The 21,009-nt window shown below is 48.2% G+C and overlaps 1 protein-coding gene across 1 annotated transcript in view; it reads left to right on the top strand.

The window, feature by feature from the left end:
* The window catches only part of LOC134070084 (C-terminal-binding protein 2), an 80,620-nt gene that overhangs the window by 36,071 nt on the left and 23,540 nt on the right, over window positions 1-21,009 (top strand). The gene's annotated exons all lie outside the window — the stretch shown is intronic.

Genomic DNA, 21,009 nt, shown 5'->3' with positions numbered 1-21,009 from the left:
GTTTTACATAATCTGGCCTGCCTGCAGTAAAGCATGCGAGTACTGGGAGGCACTGTTTTTGATCAAGGCCTCTTTGTGTGCATATAAGCAAACAGTGGCAAGTGATTTGGTTCAGGGCTGAGGGAAACCAAAAGCTCGAGCTCCTTACCTCCACTGTTATGTTATGTAAGAAAAACCCTGCCTATATCCTTTCCAAGTTATCTCCCCACATCCTATGAAGCCTTGAGTATGAGTTCTTTTAGTTATTTTCACCCCGACTGAAACAGAAACCACAGCATAGGTCTAAAACTTAATCACTTCATGTATATAAAAAAAACACCTTCCTGCCTTTGTGTTTTGAAATAAGTGGCAGTGGGTGTGCAGTCTTGGTTTTTCTGTTATTTTTGTGACTGGATGACCTTGAATCTTTTTTTGTATAAACAATATGGAGGCAGTCTTTTCACTTTTCAGATGTAGCCTAGTAGATGAATTGCAGCCCAGTTTGTAAGCTGTGTTTTGCTTCTCTCTCTTTCTCTCTCGCGGCTCCTTTCTGTTTCTCTGCAAAATGTCCTCCTTTCCCTCCTGCCTTCCCATCTGCGTTTGACTTTTGGCCACTGGGCTGATAATAACCTCCAAAATGGGAGGAGGGAGGAAGAGGGTTGGTAAAAAAATAAAAAAAAACTACTGCCGCTGGATAATTTAAATCGCATGCAAGAGTGGATTCCGAAAAGGAGCTCTGTAGTGAGGTGTTTGGCTTGCTGCTGCTCCCTGAGTCTTGGACTTATCTTTTTCTCTTGTGGGCAGAGATTTGCCAAAGCATGTCAGGCCTGTATGGTCACCGCCGATGCCCTGACCCTAAGGATGACACTAGCCATCTTATAGCAGATATCCACCCTCAAGGAAGGCCTCAAACACATGGCTAATGTTTAGCTGTGCATCTGCACAGATTCTTGTTAGCATATGGAACTAAAAGCCCCAAGGCTTGTTAAAAGTTTAATATACTGTACAATCACTGTAATTGACTAGAATTTTCAAGTTGCCAGTTGTAGTGTTAATTTATTAAGTCACATGAAAGTTTAATAGGCCGGCAGTTCCACAGTGGGCACTGTCTAAATCACTCCCCCAGCTAACTTCAGGAATGGCTTGCCAAGGCCTATGAAGAACAGCCATGCCCTAGAAAGATGTCCCACTTGAATTCTGAGTATCACTTGTGCCGTGTCTGTCGTGTCTGTCATTACAGCCAAAAAGCAAGCAAGCATGAGTATGATTGATAATGTTTTTTCACTGAAAAGGGCATCATTGCCTCGGAAGTAGTTACTCATTTTGATCCACGTTATTCATAATATTTCATATTTCAGTTTTTACTTCCTGACAAGCTGGCAGGATGCAAATGAGTGCTGCAAAATTCACTTAATTACCCAGTCACTGTTACAAGCAGAGGTGTAGAAGATTCGGGCAGGCAGACATGGCACCTTCAATATTGAAATGGGCTACGAATTCTCCTTTTCATTAAAATTGGAAATTGAATTTACTCTACTGTCTTTTGTTGGAATGTCTGCCTCCTATCCAAAAACAGACTCTGTTGATGGTGTTAAGACTGTTGAGCGCGAGCAGCAAGCCCATTTCTTGTGATGACAGCCGGTCCAGTGTGAAAGTGGTTTCTATCTTTTTTTTATTCCCTGCAGCCCTATCGTATCCCTCTGCAGTAAAGGCATGAGCATGTTAGACCTCCGGCTGCCACTCATCCCCTAAGAGTTTTGCTTTTTTTTGTGTGTGTGAAAGAGGTACTCTGTCTGGTTTTCATGAGGAAATGCAACGTTTGTGATTAATCGTGCATTTTACAGCTGACAAACACGCTGCATGACTCCAGCAGAGAGAACACCTCCCAGCATTCCCAGGAGAGAATGCCTGCACATAAATCTGCTCTCGCAGGTTTTCCCCCTCGGTAGCTAGATGCCATATCATCTTTTTTGTCTCACTTTATAGTCTTGAGTCAGAGTGAGGAGATGTGTTACTGGCTTCGTTTTGAAATTGTTACACTTTGTATCTGTACATTCTCTTAGTCATGGAGGAGATTAACTGCTCTGCAGTGATGTGACTTCACACGCATCGATTGACGTGCTCTCGCTTCACTAGTTCGCCCGCACAGAGCGTGTGACTTAGTTGACAGGTAAGGAAGGTTTAAATCTCCTAGAAAACGAATGTAGGGTGAGTGATTGCTGTCAGACTTCCTTCTGGGCTCCCAATGGTTCTACCATGTGACCATGAGGCAGACATTGATGATTACAATTTGCTATCTTCTTCTATGATATAGGAGTGATGATTAAATATAAGTAGTGAATTATTTTAAGAACAAATAATTTGTTCTTACAGTAATTTCCAGCATATAAGCCGCATTGTGTATAAGCCGCAGGACAGTGTTTTGTGCAAGTTAAAATAAACAAAACCATATTAACTGCCCTCCCTGTATTAACCTCATAGCTGAAGAAATTGAGCAAAATCAATGTATAATCAGTGTATTATGTATTATATACATAATCAATGTATATATTGTTCCCCATGAAAAAATCATATCAATTCATATATTTATGATTATGTATGTAGAACACATTACATTAGCAAAGATATATTATAATGCACATTTATATACATACATATACATGTAGTACACACTTGAGTAGCCCAACTTTGTTTATTCAATGCCCATTTATTCATCTCTCATTCTAAAGAAGTAAAAGATTCTTGTAAGGGCATCATATACTGTATATAGCTTTCAAGTGAATAACTAAAGTAAGGTTTAGCACACCTGAGCTATTATAGAAAGCACTCCAACGTTCCTTATTATTTTTCACAGCATGGGCTTGTCAATGGAAAAGTTTAGGGAAAAAAATGTAAGATATTCTCCGACAATCGAAGGCCAGCCAGTCAGCTACACCTCCAACTCCCTTGTTGACTAGAAGCTGGTCAGGCGTGTCTTTGGCTTTGTCCCACCCCTGAGTTTGTATGAGCTGCAGTCTGATTGGTTGCACCTTTACTGCATGAGACCTGCAGAACCCAGGTTAGTGGCATGAGCCATCTACAGTATACTTTCATATTGTGGAAAGGGATGGAACTCGTCCAAACACAAGAAAACAGTTCTGTCCCCAACATATTCGTATTAAGGAGAATATAATTACTGTGTGAAATGTATAAGAGAAGTAGAGACTTCGGTTGGACACTTAATCTAGCTCAAGTGTTGTCCCGTGTGTATAGTGTGTGTGTGTGTGTGTGTGTGTGTGTGTGTGTTTGTGTGTGTGTGTGTGTGGCTGGGTTGGTAGTGGAATTAAGCGGGTTTTATTTGGACTAATCCCTGATGGCAATGGTTGGAGTGAGTGAACCAGCCCAGCCAAACGAAGGGATAAACCCAGCAGGATTAGTGTGACCCCTCCTCCTCTTCGTCCATTGTACCCTCGTGGTTTTTTGTCTTTCTCATTTTTTTTTTCACCCCAGTATTTCTTCCCAAATCCCATGCACACACGATGCCATGCACAGGCAGAGTCCCTTTCGCCTAGCAAAATGGAGTAAAGGCTGGCCTTATAAGGTGCGTTTGTGTGTGTTTGTGTCTGTGTGTGTGTGTGTGTCTGTGTGTGTAAGTGTGTGTGTTGTTGTGTGTGTCTGTGTCCCATATGTGTATGGTGTCCAATTTACCTTCCCGTTGCATGTTAATGTTTCCAGATCTGAATTATTTAAGCATGGCCTGCTTGTGTGTGGCCACATGATAGCTCAGCCTTAAAGGAGAGAGAAACAAACCAGAGAAAAGCACGCTGACCTCATCCTGGCAGCCAGGTGAACTGATCCCTCCTGCCTCACCCTTTCCTCTCCCCCATCTCTTACCTGTGCTCCCCCCCCCCCCCATGAGGCCTGTAACCTGAGACATGAAATAGAACACCCAGCTGTGTTTTTTGCTTCTGAGCAACCCCACTCGGCTTTCTGTCGTCGGAGCTTCTGCTGGAAGAACATTCTGCTCGTGACAGCCCGAGCAGTCAGGTCGAGGGCGATGGAATGAGGGCCAGGGGGATATGTCCACAGCAGCCTTCCCCAGGTCCCACTTCCACAGCTGTGGGTCGAGGGAATTCTGTGACGTTTGCGGACTGCTCTGATGACGGCTTTTGGTTTGAGGCTCTTCACCCTTCTCGCACAGCACGCTTCCAGAAGCTATTGGAGGAAAAACGAGGATCGTTGCTTCCCTACGAGAGATCCTACCTTAGCCAGGGAACCCCAGAGAGGCAAGTTATGGCAGTGCGTGGCACCATGCCCCCTCCCGATTACTACCTATTTGACACAGCTATGTCTGCTCAGCCTCCTGAGGACCTGCAGGGTCTGTATCGATGCAGCCAGCAGCAGCAGCAACAGCAGCACCACCACCTGCTCAGCCGCTCCGGTTCCCATTATGGGCTGTCCGATGGGGGAATGAGAGTAGCGTGGGATCAAGGGCAAGCCAGGGTTGCTGCTGCTGCTGTTGCTAACGCTGTTGTGGCTCCTCCTGTTCCGGCTCCAACTCCCGCCCCTGCTCCGCCTCCTCCCCCACCTCCTCCTCCACCGCCTCCGCCTCCTCCTCCCCCTCCCCCGCCCGCTCATGAGCTGAGCCGTCTGTATAGGGATTCTCTGGCCACCAAGATGCTAATACCAGACAGCCAGCGCGTCCGCAGTAGGGATCCCTCTCCGGCGTTTTTTGGGCTCGAGCCGGCCCCTGTGCTTCCGCGCTACGCCTGCACTGACCCCTCGCTGGCCGGCCGCTGCTCCCTCTACTCTGACCTCAACGGCCTCCCAGTGGACTCCTGCCAGGTGGCCGGCTGCTTCCCCCCTGATCCGGCTCTAGTTGGTTCTCAGGGAATCAACGGAACTCTCCCCAGAGGGATGATGCTTAGACATGAGACCTCGCCGGGCGGATACGGCGTCGTGGCTACACCTCGGCTGCCCTATGACCCTGCGTACGATCCCTCCAGCGCTATGGTTGCTGCCTCTCAGGCACCCCAAGGTGGCATGCCCTCGCACCCATCTGCTGCCATGTCCGTGGACTCCAAGCGCATGGTTGACCAAAGCTTCCTCGCTTTGCTGCGGGCTGAGGGACTTTCCGAGAGCACCATCACTCTCCTGCTCCAGCAGGGCTTCGACTCCACCGCCATGCTCGGCATGATGGAAGACCATGACGTGCGCTCCGTGGCACCTAACCTGGGTCAAGCACGCGTGCTCTCTCGCGTGGTCCTCAACTGTAAGACGGGAGCTCAAGGAAATGCAGCTCAGCAGATGCGAGTACGCTCCAACAGCTTCAGCCACCGCAACGACCTCTACATGCAGCCGCAGGGCATTACCATGGACCCCCATCTGTCTCAGCCTCCTCCCTCGGCCTTACAGGCTATTTCCCCAAGGATGGGCGAATTTCTCGGCCGGAGACCCAGCAGCGCCCCCTCTCAGCATCTTTTGGAGACCACTACCTACCAAGGGGCAATGAGACCTTTGGGGGCTGCGATGCCCATCAGCCCTGGGGGCTATGCCGCTGCTCTTACCCAGCCCCGGTCTCTAACCCACTACAACACCCATACTGGGCTGTCTATGTCAGCCCTGCATCATCAGCAGCAGAACCAAATGGCTCCCGGGACCCCAGGAACTGCCCCTAAAACTTTCTCTGGCACCTACAGCCCCATGGAACTCATGAAAAGGGCTCCCAACCTACCTCCTCTGTCGCCAGCTCACAGCCCCCATCTCAGCCCCCAGCTGATGCGAAAGGGTGCGTCTCAGGTGGAGAGTGCCGTTGTCCCCGCTTCTACTACGCTGCAGATCACCAACACGTTCAACGCTGCTGCTAATCAGAAGTTGACCCGCCGAACAGGACCACCCGTCATTGTGTCTACCATGGCATCGCCCGACACAAGTAACACCTCTTAACTCTTCACCTCTGTCTCCTCTGTTTGAGCTTCTCCCCCTTCTCCCTCTCTGTCCCATTATCACACCTAGCGCAGGCCTCACCTTGTGTGTCTTCCTGGCAATATTTCGCAACATCTTATGAATCCTTAGAATGCTCCATTGCTTCAGAATGCTTCATACTGCTACCATGAACCTGTTTTTTAGACAAAGTACGAGCGCGCTCCTCTAATCTTTCTTGAATTGTATTTCCATTTAGAGCGTTTCTCCACTCTCTGCTCTCAATCTCTGTTCCAACTCTGGCTTGCATTTCATCCAGAGTTCAAGAGATTGTTCCTGCACGTTGTAAAGCCCCTTGTGTAACACAGAGTTTAGACCAATGCTTTCTTTTGTTTATGTATTCCACGCAGCTGAGTTTATATTTTACCACCCAAAAGCAATGTCCAATTTTCAGTATACAATAAAGGCTGATATTGGACGAGCAAAGCAGCTTTGGCTAAGTGCTCTGTTTTTAGCCAGGGATGCTATTTATACTCAAAGTGCAGTAATGTGCCATGTGCCTGCAGAGGGCTGTCTTTTGTGTGATCCCAGTCGGCCTCACCTCAGGGACCAAGTGTCTGCCACAAAATTAAATTTGTTGTGAAATCTTGTTTAGTTTTGATTCAGTGGTGTCTGGAAGAACACAATTATTGCTATCTGATGATTTGATTAGTGTAAAGGATAACAAATGTCACTTTAAGGCTGTGGATTTGTTGTCGCATCATGCTACCTTAAATAAATTTATCTGATAAGCTGCTTTGAATAAATATTGCTTCTACTGGCGAAGCTGATGTGATTAAAACTTCCAGTAACCCTTAGTTGTTTTGGTAGATTTCCTTGTCTGTCAACACAGGTTTTTAGTCCAAGTATTTATTTTGATCGAGTAAAAGCGACTTTCAGATGTGTGTCTATCTTTCTTATGGTCTTTTATCTCAGATGTAGAACAGCATTTTTTATCCTATTAGAATGAATGCAACAATTAGAATTCAATTGACTGAAGCCTTATGGTTTTCCATCCTTATGCCTCATTCACAGTCCATAGGATTGCTCACATTACACTTATTACAGGGGCACAGTCATAGTCATGGCAGTAAACATCTTGAAGGTTAGAAAGGGTTAAGCCCGCGTGTGTTACCGGATTTATGAGTTTGATGGACGAACTGACGCAGTTGTCCATTTTACAGGCTACTACTAATCAGGACCTTAAACCCAAGCAAATCCAATTAGAGTAAGTGGATAGCGTTGGAGTTTTTATGGAGCTGGGGTTGTGTACCTGCTTTGGTGTGAGAAGCATCCTGTGCACGGGATTCCTTTGCGTGGCTGTTTTCATAGCCACATAAACACGGTAAACTCCCAGTTTGGGGACCTTTCCCCCCATTCATCAGAAGGCAGGAAATACTCTCACACATAGAAGGCACAATGGAATGGGCCAGAGAACAAAACACACCTGCATCTGATTACAGCCAGTCGTGCAGTCACCCAACGGTTCTCTTTGGACTCATTTGAATGTGTTTGGCTTAGCAGCACTCACACTCAACCCCAGTGCCATTTTCTCCCATCTCTTCAAATTGCAGAGGGCATTTTAAAAAGCAGCAGCCGCAGCAGCAGCAGCAGCATGATGGCCATTTCAAGGGAGGTTGACTTTATGGAGTGTTGTGTAGAGATCTCCAGATGACCACACAACTGCACAGGACCAGCTGCACGAGGCATGCTTGTGTGTGCCTGCTTGCATACTTGCTTGCTTGTGTTTCATTTGTATTTATTCTTTATATATTTATTATTATTTAATATTTCTTTCTAAATTGGAAGACAGCTTAGTGTTGAGAGTGGCTGAAGCATATATTTTTTAATTAACTCTGACATTATACATGGGATTTAATCATGTGTGTGATTCAGTCAGGCACTTGAAACATTTCTTATAACAATTATAATAATTCATTAACTTCTTTATTTTATCATTAGGGAGCAGTATGGCTCTGCAGCAAGAGGGTGGTGGAGAGGTCATTAATGGGGTTTTTAGTATTATTGGATTGATATAAGCTCAGCAGTATTGCTCTGCATAGTTCACCATTTGCTGCATATTAAAGTGCAAGACACGAAACAATTATTCTATTGTAAAAGTCTCTCTCTCTTTCCTTCCTTCTTTCTTTCTTTTCTTATTTCTTTCTGATCGCTCTCTGCAGTCAGAGAATTGCTGGTTTTGTGTTTGTTTTGTTTTTCTACATCTCCGAGGGTACCTTCCTCTATATGCCTGCATTTATGGCCAAGAATAGTGATTTCTGCAACCTTCTTACCTGCAGTATTTCTTTTCCTTATCATGTCCTCTTTAAACTGCAGGAAGATGGAGGGAAGGGGGATGAGGGGGGTGGCTCACGTTGCTAGCTCTTGCATTCCATCAGGCCCCCTGCAAGGTTTTTCTCTCTCTTTCTCCCGCAGTTAAACATTCTTGTGGCTGAACACAAGGCATTTGCATAAGGCTGACATTTGTTGCTTCAGTAATTTCATCTGATAATGGACAGCTCGCGCAGCCCCATCTGAAAGCGTGCTCCTTAATTGTGCGTTGCCTGGCAACATGAGTTTTTGTTGGAATCACAGTGAGATTATCTTTGCATTTAAGGAAGGAGGGAGTGTGAACAGGGTCTTTAGTTGAAGTGGAGACCTGTGGAAATTATAGGAAATTTGCATTGTGTACACAGCTTTGTGAAAAGGAGCTCTCTCCGTGTGTGCGCATGTGAGACTGGTTGGAGGGTGGGGGGTAAATAACAAGGTATTTTCAGAGGCACTTTGTGAAAACATGTCTGTTTCCATAGGCGAGCTCTCAAGAGAGCTTGTGGAAAATAGAAGCCTCCAGTGCGTCAGCTATCCTGACTGACTGATTAAATCTGTTGTGTGCTCTGTTTAAACATTTGCATTCAACAGAATACACTTTGCATAATTCACATCACACACACGCAAACACATGCTTTGAAAGTAATACATTTGTTATGTGACAGATTGAATGAGATGGAAGTAGATTAGTATCCGAGAGACGTAACAAAATGTGTGCACCATGTTGTCCTTAAAAAAAGAGAGAGAGAAAAAAAAGATGGCAGCGTTCCTGTGTGAGAGGCAGAGTAGCTGGGGACAGGAGTGGCCAGGTGGGAGGGCCTTGCTCCGGAGAGCTTGCTGAGTTGGTTGGCTAACAGCGTAAGCATAGTATCATTAATACCATTAAATGGTCAAGTCGTTCAGCTAGGCAGCAGATCTCCTGCCCGTCCAGTATAAGGAGGCAGAGGGAGAGGGAGAGGGAGAGACGGCACAATCGCATTGGCCATGGAGATGTCAATTGGCCGCTTGGACAGCGCTGCAGGTCGGTATCACGTGAGGCTGCATAGCTGTTGCGTTGATTAGTCGAGGTGTTTGTGTCGCTGTGTTCCCTGCGTGTCTATGTGAGTGTGTATGCTTGTGTGTGTTTCTGTGTGTGTGTTTGTGTGTGAGGTGGGGGTGGCCGGGTGATTAGGTAGACTGGCATCCACGCCCCAACACACACGTGCCCGGCTAATCCAGCCTCAGTTGGATGTCTTCACACTGTCTGGCCTTTATCTGCGGCTTAAGACGGAGCGGAGGAGGAGGGGAAAGGGAGAAAGTAGAGGTAAAGTTAGAGTTAGGAGGCGTCCCCGCTACCCCCACTCCCAACCCCGCCCTCGCCAACACCTGTGGCCCTGCAAGGCCTGATGGGAAGCAAAGGCCCAGGAGGAGCTAATCGGCTAATCGCCGTCCCTCCCGTAGGCGGGCCGAGGCGAGGGTGGGAGGGAGGGGGTGGGTGTTAGTGTGAGAAGGGGAGAAACCGAACCGAGGGAGGGGGGATGCAGATCCCCTTTCCTGGACGGGGAGTGTTCACTCAGTCTCAGTTACATAACCCTCAAGTACACGGCTCCCATGTGGCGCTCAATGGGATTTTAATTTGCAGGCCTGTGTGTGCGTGTGTGTGTGTGTGTGTGTGTGTGTGTGTGTGTGTGTGGAGAGAGGGAGGGGGAGAGAACATCTACTGGGAAGAGGGCCTAATGTGCTCACAGATGTCCTTGCTTTTTAAATGTTGTGTTGAGGCAGGGGTGCATTTGTTCGTCACACAGGCCTGATGAGCGATATGTTCTGGAGCACACGGGCGTGAGCGCGACTTCCAGCCAGTAAAGTGAAATGGAGTTGAAAGTGCTGGGATTAGAGCAGGGCGTTTTTCTCCATCTGCCGCTTGGTCTCCTCACGTTTAAACAAGCCGCAGTCTCTTCCTCTGACTGAATGACTTTCAAATGTCCTTGAGGATTAATGTTGCGTGTGTGTGTGTGTGTGTGTGTGTGTGTGTGTGCTTGCCTGAGGTGTGTGTAATAGTTTTAGTATGCATAAAGACCTCCCCTCCCCACACCCCCCCCCCCCCCCCCCAAAGCTTATTAACTTGGCAAGAGTAAACATTTGTTGTGCAAATGTATTTCATGTTTGTCATGTTTTTCTCTATGCTGCTGTGAGCATGTTTGTGTCTACCTTTTATTTGAAGGTTCCTTATTTGTGTTCGGTTCAAGCACGGCTCTGATATGCAGCGCTGGTACATGTTCCACACAGTAGGTTTATTGTTCGAGTGTGTTTGCGTGAAGAGTTTCAAAGACTCCCCAGATGCCCTTGTCAAAGACAGGAAGTGCTCATCCTGTGGCTACGCCTGCAGGAGCGCGTGTTGTCCTCCCCGCTCCTCCTGTCTCCACCTCAGTCCCATTTTAAAGGAACAAGGAACATCCAGGAAGGAAAGCCAACGTGAAGCCAGAGCCCTGTGCTGGCTCTTCTCATCTGAGTGACTCTGGAGAGGCGTGAGGTGTGAGCGCGCTCAGGATTTGGATCAGAGCGGTGGGGTGGCATGGGGTGGGGAGGGGAAGGGGTGGGGAGCTTGTGTATTCCAGCGCCTTACCTGTCCAGGAAGAAGGATTAGAACAGGAGGATCCCAGCAGCCATCTGTGCATCACACCTCTGAGTAGGAAGCTGGGGGGGAGTGAGCCGGAGTGAGGCGCACCCGTGCTAACGTGCAGGGGCAGCTCATCCCTCACAGCCTAATTTACCCGGACACTTCGCCTTGCTTTTTAAAGCCCTTTCCCCACACTGCCTTCCACTTTTGTGTGCTTTCTATGCTACAAATCCTTTCAAGAGAGTGTTGCTATTAGTGGGGTGCTTGCTTAGTTAAAGGCTTTTCATTTGCTCTGTAGGATGGAGGGCTGAAATACAACAGCAGCCTAGTGCCTTTGGTGGAGGGAAATAACACAGAAGACGCACTGAACCCAGTCTGCCCATTAGTGGGTCTTTGGGTAGCCACAGCTGGGTGTGTATCAGAGGGTGTATGTAAGCGTGAAGCGTGGTGCCTCCTGAAAATGAGCTAGTCCTAGAGGGTGTTAACCTGAAAAAGGTGTAGAGAAGTGATCCCTCCTTCAGCTGAACCGTGAGGCAGCAGAGATCCGATTAATCATGGGGCTGGTCCTGGATGTGAGGAATCGTAGGAGTTGGGATGGAGCAGACATGTGCAGAGAGGGGTTAGCAGGGGTTGAGCATACAGCACTATTTCACAGTGGTAAAGCCTCTCAGGCTCCATCTTCTGCCTTGACTGGGAGATACCAGTCTAAATGTTTTGCGTTTTCCTCTCCGAAAAACTGATCAAGAGACTGGCATCAGTGTGCTGGTGAAGGACTGGGATATTTGCCGATTGTGTCCCAAGAACGGAGAGGAACAAAGAGATGAACAGAATAAACAGATAAAATGTAAAGCACAGACACAGCTGCAGGCTGAGTGCTCTCATCCTTCCTCTTTGTTTCTCTCTCTCTCTCTCTCTCCCTCTCTCCCTCGCCCGCTCTTTTTTTCTCTGTCATGGCCAGCAGGTGAGTGTAAATTATTCATTGCCAGAGAATGAGAAAAAGCTCACTGATATTGGATAACCACAGCAGAGCCATGAGTAACCTTGTAATTTTTTGGAGGACTGAGAGAAGATGACATGGAGAATCCTAAAAAGCTGTTGCGTCTCCTCGTCCATGTCTGTCTGTCTGTCTGTCTGTGGCCCTGCCCACCTGTCTCCCTCCCTCTCATTTGAACCGACGCCGGTGTAATTTAGAGATGGAGGAGCGGCTCGGTAAGAGCTGGATTTCTACTCTAACCTCCAAGTGGAGCACTCGCCCTCAGGCCACCTCATAATTAACACAACCCGGTGCTGTTGAAGGACATATGCACACTCCCGGGTCCACCACCAGTTCCACACTCTTCTTACGATCAGACCGTGTCTGACCACCACATTCACATCCAACAAAGCATTGTGGCTCATCGATGTGTTGGACATTAAGCACGCTGCACTGTATATGATTTTGATTTCCTGTAATTGAAGGGAGTTTCCTGTTTCCTAAGGGTTGCTGAGGCACTGTGTAGCTGGCATCTCTCCCTCTCTAGCATGGCCTATGTGTGGAAGTGATCTTGGTGTGCTAGCCTTTTGGAGGGGTAACCCTCTCCACCAGTGCCTGTGGTACCTCCCAGGCCTCTCCCTGTTCTCTCAACCTGCTGATGGAGTGGAGCTTTGGGTCTTAACGCCACTGACATGACGCCTGAGGTCAGCTGTCTGATGAAGTGTTGAAGTTGAGTGGAGTGGAGTGCTGGAATTGGCTCTGATCTTTAGTAGTGGCAGGAGCTTTGCCGCTGGCAGAATGGGAGTGTGGAGCGGAGTATGGTTGGGGCGTGTTAACTTTCAGCCATTTTAGCCTACTATTTCATTTACCATAATGGGGCATAGCGTTAGTTCAAGCAGGCCACAGAGTCACGCCCAGCCACTTGGCTGACTGCTCAGCTGACTACTCAGCTGATCGATCAGCTGATCACTCGCTCTTATTGGTGGTCATCATTCAGGGCGCCCTTTTTAAGCTGCCATAGCCTGCCTACTCTTGCTGCTTTCTCTGCAAGCCTTTTTGCAACCGGCCTTCACCCCATGTCCTCCTCATACATCTGACTTATCAATGTCTAATTGCAATCATTGATGTCTGTTCTGTACCCTGTGGGGGGTTTATCTAGCTGCTCCCTCTGCCTTAGGCTTTACCATACCGCCAAATGAAACATTATGCATTGTAAATAGTAATTAACTATCCAGACAAAGTCGTCTTGACTGAACTATTTATTTGTGTGGGCTGATATCAATAATGGCTCTGGGTAGCCGATAGCCAAATATTTTGGGCAGATATTAATTTATTTAGCTGTTTGGTTATTTGGCTGAGAAATAACAGACTTGCATGAAAGGAATCCCATTTCCAAATACCTTCCCAATGAGAAGCAACAGGCAGCATGTAATAACACCATCGAGTAGCCCAGTTAATCATTCTTAAACCATTTTCAAAATGTTCATGTGATGTAGGCAAAAAATAAGGTAGGTCCAGACATCACATAACGGTTGAATAGTGATTCCCCATTCAAGGCCGAGGAAGTTCTCAGACAGCTGCGTGTCACATATTTACGGAGTGCAGTTGGAAGAAGCTGATGTGCGGCAGCGGGAGAACGAAATGACTTGACACGACTACCGCAAAAATAAATAGCCTTCAGCCTATAAAATGAAATGAAAGTCACTGGTGTGTATTTTGTGTTCTTGGTAGGCTACAGAGATGTTTGAATGAGCGACAACAAAAGGCCCCTGTTTTACACACGTACAAGGTGATAATCAAAAGGGGCAAAATAGCTCAGACTATAACGTTGTGAAAGTGAAATGTACTCCCCTTAACTAAACTAAATTAGGTGATGCTATAACCTATAACTCCACGGCACCACACCTACAGTGTTCGCATTTACTCTAGAGATTAAGCTAACATTACATAGCCAGCTAAATTCAACCAAGTAAGCTATACAGTGTGCTTTATAAATTACATCACATTAAAGAGCATCAAGACCATAATTAGATATGCAGTCTTGCTGACATGTGCCTGCATTACATTTGTTTGTAAGAAAGGTTGAAGCACCCAACTTGAAACTGAGATGATAACATACCAGTATCATCAAAAGTGTTTTGAGTGAATGTATTTTTTGATCAATAGTGAGTGTGGTGTGTAGGTTAGCCTACCAAGCGTTTGTTGCTGTTGCATTTCTTGAGGTTACCCTGCTAATCGGGAACCTCTGTAAACTAATGGTAGCAAAATAAGTAGCAAAAAAAGTATATGTGGAAACCAGTGTCAAAATTGGACTAAACCAGGTATATCGGCAAAATTGATGTATTGGTCGACCTCTACATGCTACATGTTTTGTTGATTGTACAGGAGAGATCAGTTGTTGTCCTGTTTGGTTGTGTTTGTGTCGTTCTGAGTGGGTGGGTTTTGAGATGGGTCATTCAGGGGAGCTATCAGGTGTTCACGCTGCAGATCCTGTGACTTGAGTTGCACCTCACATTTCAGACTCTGTTAATATCAGCCTGTAAGTGCTGTCCATGGACCAGCCCCCCAAACCTCTCCATAACTCCTTTAACTTAGCACAGGCATGGAATCTGACCCAGGAACAGTGCAGGGATAGAATGTGACACCCTGTCTGCCAACAGTATGAGATATATGAGAGGGCAGTGGGCGGGGCTTTGGCTAGATGATTGACAGGTACTCAAGTGGTATAATATTATGGATGAAACCCTATCAACCACTCCAGCTGGGCTCAGTGTGTTGTAATAGACCACGGCTGTAGAATAGACACGGCTGTGTTTGTGTGTGTAGGGGGGGCAGTTCTACAGCTGCACGAGTGTGTTTGTGTGTGCGTGACTGTGTGTGGAGACTGGAGAGAAGAGGCCGATGTATGTGAATTGAAAGGACCGTGCATGTATGTGTGGACGTGTTTGTGTGTGTGAGGGGTGGGGGTTCTGGGGGTACATGGAGACCCTGCTGTTGGGACTGGGTTGCTGCTGCGTCCCCTTTCTCCTGCCAGGCCAGATGGCTTCTGTCAGAGGGAGACGGAGGGAGGGAGGGGGGGAGAGGAACAAGGGAGGAGGACGAAAACTGAGCCAGAGTGGCTCTCCCCGTGAGACCTCACATCTGGAGCCCACCTGCAGCCGGGCCAACTCCCTCTCCTGCTCTCCAGCCGCTCTGATGGACTCTCTCTTTCCCTTTCTCTTCCCCCTCTCCCTCTCTCCCTCTCTCCCCCCACCCACCCCACCTCCCCTGTCATTGTTTCTGTCTCTCCGTTCCAGTGGCGTACTCTTTCATTCCTTTTTTTACGATCCTCAGTCCCCTCCCTCTTTCTCACTCCTAGTTTTTCCCCGTTCCAACTTTCCTCCTCATTTCTTCTCCGCCCGCTTGTTTTTCCAGGGCCAGTGAGTGTTGCGTACGTACGTATGCTGGAGCGCTCGGGCTCTGTGTGGACATGGTTCTCTTCTCCCTCTTTCTCCTTCCTGCTATTTTTTCCTGGAAGAGTGTGCGCATGGCGCTGGGAGTCTTTGTGTGCCTCGCTCCAGCATGTGGGGTGATGGTAGGGGGTGTGTGGTGGAGGGCTTGGCTGATTTGTGCCATAATTCAGCCATACCTCAGCAACTGAAGCACGCCTCAGGGGTGGGTAGAGCTCCTGCAGAAGAGAGGGGCGTGTGTGTTTGTGTGTGTGTGTGTGTGTGTGTGTGTGTGTGTGTGTGTGTGTGTGTGTGTGTGTTTTTGTGTGTGTTTTTTTGTTCATGTAGTGTGCATTTTGCTAAAGCATAATTGCATTTTATTACTTGGCAGTTATATGCATACATGTGTGTTCTCCTGCACACACACACACACACACACACACCCACGCACACACACACCCACACACAGTGTGTAGATAGTTGCTGTCTCTGGTCCTCCCTCCCCTCTCTGAGCTGTATTAGAAAAGGATGTTCTTTAGTTCCAGAGGCGATGTGGGATGTTGTGCAAATAAACTCCACCTCACTCAGGCCCCCACTGACTCCCCATTTGCATTCACTTCACTTCCCATTTGCATTTTCTCCTGCGCGCTCCCTCTCCCTCCTCCTGCCCCTTTTGCGCACTCTCTCCGTCTCTCTCTCTCCGTCTCTCTCTCTCTACCGCTCCATCCCTCCAAAAACAGAGGGAGAGGAGGGAGCCGGATGAAGGGAGACGGAAAGACGAGAGGAGGTAAAGAAAACACAGCTCTGAGCCATTATTCGTTTGGGAGTGCTGCAGAGCCTCTCCGTGTGCAAGCGTGTGTGTGTGTGTGTTTATGCGTGCATATACCTGTGTGTGTGTGTGTGTGTGTGTGTGTGTGTGTGTGTGTGTGTGTGTGTGTGTGTGTTGTAATGTGTTTGAGCGTGTGGGGAGCAGGGAGCTGCCATGCTGATGTTGCCTGGGGTTTATTTACACTGGCCAGGGCCGCTGCCAGCACAGGTGGGCCCCATGGGCCCCGGGAGGCCCCGCAGATAAACAGGCAGCAGCTCACAGAGGCAGCCTGCCCTGGGACAGCCCTGCAAGGCCAGCCACCTCCCCCACACACACTCACAAGCCCTCCCCTCACTCTCACACAGAGCAGGAAAACGAGAGGGAAAACGAGTGCGGAAGAGAAGGCAGAGAGACAGGGGGAAGCGGAGGAGAGGAGGGGCTCTGGATGCATTTGCTCCACATCTGTCCAGCACTAATCCGCAGTTCAGCCACATCAGCCATACATTCGCGCGTCGGCCCACACGTCTTAGTCACTTTCACACACATTTTTTCACTTAGCCCTGTATCTCTCGCCCAGCACCACTACTGTGTGCACATTTCTCAATCCAACACGTGAAAACCCCTCTGGGTTTGTTTTTCCTTTCTGTTGTGGGTTACCAGACAGGGAGAGAGTCACTAGATCAATAGCAGGGAACTCTCTTATCGTGAGTGATGGGTTAAACATGGGCTCTGTGTGAGTGTGAGTGTGTGTGTGTGTGGGACCAGGGTCACTGGCGGTGGGAAAAGCTGGCCTGTTTGCGGTAATTGCTTTTTTCCCCCCTCTCAAGCCTTAAGTGTCCACCCCTGGCCCCACCACCCACACCTGCATCTTTAGATTAGATTACAGCCGATAGCACAGGATCCCTCTTGTAATTATTTGCTTTGATCCTCATTTGTTGAGTCTTTGTTTCCCATGTAAGCCCCTTATGGATCACACACAAATTTCCCTCCTGTACCAACCACACACACAAACACACGCTACACACACACTCACACACACACACACACACACACACACGGTTCATCCTCAGAGGTAATACTCAGGGTCTTCTTCGTGTACAGCATGACCTTTAAGACGGGGTCATTTTCTTTCCCTCTCTGTTTTTTCAATCCCTTTAAGTTCTTAAGGGATAAAGGGCAGCCCTACAACCCTACCCCCTCCCTCCCACACACACACACACACACACACACACACACACACACACACACACACACACACCACACAAGCACACATACAAACACACACACACATACACACACAGAGGCACGCATGATGAAGCTGCAGCTGAAGATTCTAGAATGAAGAGCCTGATGCCTAATGACTGGTGTTGTCAGGACATGACTGACATGGTCAGCTCAGGAGTGGCTAGTGGCTAGCGGCCGGCTCCAGTGAGCGTGCGGGGGAGTGTTTGTGTGTGCTGGCAGGCAGCAGGTAGGCTGGGGGGACTGAGGGAGGGAAGCTGCCACAAGAGCAGCAGCGGCAGCAGCTCATCTCAGATCACAGGCTGACCTGTGGGGTTCGGCATGGACGTGTTTGTGCTCATTTATTTACATAATCTCTTTAATCGTGTGAGGAGACGCACAGGCACCGCTTCACTGCATGTCCCTGCTGAGTGTGTGTGTGTGTGTGTGTGTGTGTGCTTGTGTGTGTATGTGCTTGTATGCGTGCAAGCTGTATGTAAACAGATGTGTCTTTGAATTTAAGTATGGTAAGATGCATACTCTGTGTGTGTGTGTGTGTGTGTGTGTGTGTGTGTGTGTGGACCTACAAAGCTAACGTGCTCCTTTGACTCCCAAAGTGTGCAATCCCATCTGACACAGCCAAACATAGTGTACACTGCTCAAAAAAATAAAGGGAACACTGGTTCATAGGAGTATAGCATCAAGTCAGTCACACTTGTGAGATATTGATTTGGCTAGTTATGTAACAGAGGTGGTTTATGAATCAGGTTGACCTGCTTTGATGTCAACAAAATTTTCTACAGGTGTACTAGAGGGCCAACTGTGAAACGACCCCCAAAACAGGAATGTTTTTACAGGTGGTGGCACCTGGTAATTTTTCCATCTTCATCCTTCTTGACTGATTTGTCACTAGTTTTGCATTTGGATAAGGTCAGTGTTTCCACTGGTAGCATAAGCCAGTATCTGGAGCCTACAGAGGTTGCACAGGGTAGTCCAACTCCTTCAGATTGGCACACCAATACGTTCCATTGCCAAAATGACTGCTGTGTCTCCCCCTGCAGTCTCAAGAGCATGGAAGAGATTCCAGGAGACAGGCAATTGCTCTAGGAGAGCAGGGCAGAGTGGTAGAAGATCCTTAACCCAGTTGCAGGACCAGTATCTGCTCCTTTGTGCAAGGAGGAACAGTAGAAGCCCTACTAGAGCCTTACAGAATGACCTCTAGCAGGTCACTGGTGTGAATGTCTCTGGCCATACTGCCAGAAACAGACTTCATGAAGGTGGCCTGAGGGCCCAATGGCCTCTAGAGGGACCTGTGCTCCCTGCCCAGCACTGTGGAGCTCAATTGACATTTGCCATAGAATGCAATATTGGCAGGTCTAACACTAGTGCCCTGTACTTTTCACAGAGGAGAGCAGGTTCACCCTGAGCACATGTGACAGACATTGAAGGGTCTGGAGATGTCGTGGAGAACGTTATGCTGCCTGCAACGTCATTCAGCATCATTCAGCATGACCGGTTTGGTGGTGGGTCAGTAATGGTCTGGGGAGGCATACCCTTGGAGGGATGCACAGAACAGGGCAGTGAACACAGGTCCCTCTAGAGGCTATTGGCCCTCAGGTCAACCTCATAAAGTCCGTTTTTGACAATGTGGTCTGAGACATTCACACCAGCGGCCTGCTGGAGGTCATTCTGTAGGGCTCCAGCAAAACTCCCACTGTTCCTCCTTGCACCAAGGAGCAGATACTGGTCCTGCTATTGGGTTAACGACCTTCTACCACTCTGCCCTGCTCTCCTAGAGCAACTGCCTGTCTCCTGGAATCTCTTCCATGCTCTTGAGACTGCAATGGGAGACACAGTAATCTTTTTGGTAATGACAAGTATTGGTGTGCCATTCTGGAGGAGTTGGACTACCCTGTGCAACCTCTGTAGGCTCCAGATACTGGCTTATGCTACCAGTAGTAACACTGACCCTATCCAAATGCAAAACTAGTGAAAAATCAGTCAAGAAGGATGAAGATGGAAAAATTACCAGTTGCCACCACCTGTAAAAACATTCCTGTTTTGGGGGTCGTCTCACAGTTGGCCCTCTAGTACACCTACAGTAAATTTCGTTGACATCAAATCGGGTCAACCTGATTCACAACCACCTCTGTTACATAACTGTCCAGATCAATATCCCACAAGTGTGACTGACTTAATGCTATACTCCTATGAACCAGTGTTCCCTTTATTTTTTTGAGCAGTGTACTTGTATGCGTTTGAGTGTGTGTATCCATGTGTGTTTACCTGTCTCACTTTGAGCACATAGCGGCATGGCAGGAGTTGCCTGCTGGAACGTGGGACTCTGCAGATTTCCTGATGGCGCTCTTTCACGGCCAGCCATGTTGGCTCCACTTGACAATTCTTTAAAGATCACAGTGCCACCTGGCTCCCACCGCCGCACGCTGGCCACCATTTTGTGTCTGTTTTGATTCGGTGTTGCAAGGGGGAAGACACTTAACAGACTCTCGGCTTACCTGTAGGCGGCCTCAGTCTGAAGTGTACACACACACACAACTACAAATACAAATACAAATACACACACCCCCACATGCAAACGGTCCTATTTCATGTTGTTGGATGCAGGCTAATTTGGTGCTCCTAGCAACCGTGGCATTGTTTCTTTGATCAGAGGAGAGGCGGAGCGGCAGCGGTCAGCGGTCCTGTTCCTCCTCTGAAAGGCCGATTGTGCTGTCTGTCTGGGCTCGCATGGTGGCTGAGGATCCGGTATCAAAGTGCTCCAGTCCGGGCCAGGACTCATACACTGCTGTGTTGTCTTTAGGCTGGAGCACCCTCATGCAGTGCTACAGGAGCCAGGGAGAGAGAGGGAGAGAGGAAGATGGGAGAGGGACAGTAGGAGGGAGAGAGAGAGAGGGAGAATAGGAGAGAAAAAGAGAGAGAGAGTGTGTAGGAGGGAGGGGGAGAGCGCGGAGCTCAGGTCTTCTCTGTGGAGTTGGTCTCTCAGCAGACTTCTCCCTTCAGGCACATCAGTCCAGACACACAGCACACAGCGCCACACTCTCCCAGCTATCAGAGTTGAGCACGGTTTCATCACCCGGCTGGTGACGAATAGTACGTACACACACACACACACACACACACAGTCTTGATTCTTTCCCCTCACACACCTACAGGCGCCAGTACACTGTAACGTCTGACGTCTCTCACACACCAGCTCATCTTTTGCACATCTCGCACACCAGTTTGCCTGACGCCCCCACACCTTGAGATTGTCCAGCTCCGAACCCCAACTGTCCAGGCTGGTCCATGTCTGTCAAGTTGTGTGTGACAAAGAGGAGCCTATTGTTTGTCACGCCTGTCGCTGTCAGGATGTATTCAAATTTCAAATGCAGGTCGTCGTCAAGGACGACGTGAGGCAACACACTGCCAGAGTGACTGGGAGGGTCCAGCTAGATTGTTATTTTAAACAGGCATTCGGACAGTCATCCCTCTTTACCATAATCCAGCTGTCAGTCAGCGCTTCCCATCACCCGGGGGCAAAACACAAGAGCTCTGTTGCCAGAACTCTGGCGTGTGTGTGTGTGTGTGTGTGTGTGTGTGTGTGTGAAGGTCTGTGGGTTTACAAGCGAGCGTCTTTGATCTCTCTGTGTTTTGCTTTTTCACGGGTTAAGTGTCATGTTGTTTTTTAAAGAGTCTCGATTGTTATGTTGTTATGATTGTGTGGCGTGCACGATAC

Source organism: Sardina pilchardus, chromosome 22 (genome assembly GCF_963854185.1).
Source record: "Sardina pilchardus chromosome 22, fSarPil1.1, whole genome shotgun sequence".
In the NCBI taxonomy this organism is placed as follows: domain Eukaryota; kingdom Metazoa; phylum Chordata; class Actinopteri; order Clupeiformes; family Clupeidae; genus Sardina; species Sardina pilchardus.
The sequence above is the reverse complement of the archived record's forward strand: the minus strand, read 5'-3'. Positions and strand labels throughout refer to the sequence as shown.